The following is a 2,551-nucleotide window of genomic DNA, read 5'->3' as shown; positions in this document are numbered from 1 at the left end:
ATAGCCCCAAGTCAAGCACGCTTAACTTTGGAGTTCTTATTTGATGAGCTACCGAAAAGAAGATGCACCTTCGTGATATGTTGGGTAATATCAGACTTGATTGGTTGGGTAATATCAGACTTGAGTTCTTACGTTCATATTATCAAGGAGTTGATAAGTAAGAATGGAGCAAATGGGGTATGCACATATAAGGACATGTTTAGTCCCGAATCACATTGAGATGTGAACCCATGGCTAGTTGTATCATTGAACCATTGAGGGTCACACAAGTGCTAACTTTTTAGATCCTGTTGAGAAGTAATATAGTTCAATGTGTTGAACGGCTTATAAAGCAGTTTATAAGCATAAATAAAAATAGAAGTATGACTTCTATAAAGAGAATGTAACTTTTAATTTGAGAAAGTGTTCCTAAATTAAAAGTTGGCCAAACAAATAACGTATTTGAAAATTGCGATTTTCGTAAACATTATTATAGGCAAAATTAAATTAATTAAAGTGTTGAATTAATTAAACACTAGTGGGCCTAGTAGAGTCCAAGTAATTAAATTAATTCAAGTGTTGAATTAATTAAACAACATTGGACCTTGTAGAGCCCAATTAGAAATAATTATTCAACTAGTGGGCTTGAGTAAAATCAAGTAAGGTTTAATTGGTCTCAAATTTGTTTTAGACAATTAAATTAAAGTTCATGGGCCTTGTAATTGTTACAAGCTCAAATTGAATTGCATGCATGGGAGGTGAAAGGGTGGAGACAACTTTTTCAACATCCAAGGCATTGCATGCCTTTGGAATACACAACAACTTTTTGTCCAATCAAGAGAAACTCTCCCTTCTCTCCAAGCAAGTGTGATGGCCGAAATTCCTTCATGATTTCTCTCCATTTTTGCTTCTTCACTTGTTGATGAAAGCACACACTTCTCAAAGAATAATGCTATAATTTTTCTAGTGCAAAATTAGAGTGGATCTACCTTGTTAGTGGTAGACCTAATTTTGAAGAAAGGAGTCCATTTTGAGCAAGGAGTGGTGTTGGAAGCTTGTAGATTGTCTACCTTCAAGAGCCATGTTGTTTACAACTTGGTTGGAGCCAAAAACATCAATCCTTGTGATTGATAGGTATATTTCTTTACCACACTATGTATGACATATTTTGTGTTATGTATTTGCTACACACTATAGTGGTTGAGGTGCTCGGTTTTGCTAAGAAAAATAATTTTGAAACTTCCGTTGCGCATTCGGGCACCTTAAAACGATCCCTTTCAAGTGGTATCAAGAGCTATGGTTACAATTTTAGTGTAGCAAATACATGATATTATATTGAGGTCGATTTCTAACCGCATGATTTGATTTTTTGCAACAAATCGAAGGCCGGATTTTTGGCAACTTTGGGCAGCTTGGGCTGCACGTGGGGCTGCCCAAACTGCTCCTTCAAAAAAAAAATTTGGTGTGTGCAAGTTGGCCGGAATCCGGCGACGGAGCTCCGGCGACGGCGATGACGACTAGGGTTTCCAAAAGTGTTTTGGAATATCAAAGTGTCATGGGCCTTGAAGTTGTTGGGTCATTAGATGGTTAACACAATTTGTAAATTTAAATAGGCCAAAATATTTTTGGTGAAAATTGATTTTTTGGGCCCTTAAGTTTAAATCCACAAAAGTTGTACATATTATCTCATGAAATAAATAATTGAAGTTGAACTTTAATTATTTATAGTAAATGGTGATTTACAAGAAATTCTGTTATAAATAAATTAATTATAATGTAGACAAAGGAGTTTGTATACTTTGTTAATTTAGTTTATAATCGTGACGGTTAGTGATTGGATCAAGATATATAATATTGGATCAATTAATTATTGTGATAATTAATTGATGGTGTATGATAGATATGTGATATTATGCATGAAGGATGATCAAAAGCCCAACCCCAATTTGCTAGGTGTATGCTAGGATATTTTATGTTGAATGATTGTAATAATTATCAATTTATAAGTGGGCTTGATTTATGGCCCGTTTCCACCCCATTAGATGTATCCCTATTTGCCATGAATATTTATTTGTAAATATTAGTATAGTGGAAGATAAAGATTGGAAGATGGTGGCCTTGATGATTATGAAGATCGAAGACATGTAAATATTGAAAGATTATGTAAAAGTTGCATTTGCATCCCATGCATTTCCCTAGGATTGGACATAGGCCCGTGCTTAGCTCACACGGGCCATTAGTATTGGGACAATTGATCATCCTTGTTTAGTTTACTGTTTATAATATATGCATGATATGTTATAAATAATGAGTATGTGCGTTATTATTATGATAATAACTAAGTTGCATGAATCCGGCAAATATACGATCAAACATGGCGAGCTTTTAAATAAAATTAATGATGAGACCTTTAAAATTAAAAACCCTCATTTTGAATAAGATTCAAATTAATATCGAGCCCGAAAAGCGGAATTATAAAGTTGTTTATAATTTCATGTTTTCCATCGACAATAGGTGCATGATGAACGCTACCCGTGTTCGGGGCTCGGCTCATATTATTGGGGGGGCCCTG

The sequence above is a fragment of the Primulina tabacum genome, chromosome 5, assembly GCF_025594145.1.
Source record: "Primulina tabacum isolate GXHZ01 chromosome 5, ASM2559414v2, whole genome shotgun sequence".
NCBI lineage: Eukaryota > Viridiplantae > Streptophyta > Magnoliopsida > Lamiales > Gesneriaceae > Primulina > Primulina tabacum.
This window is presented reverse-complemented; position numbering follows the sequence as displayed.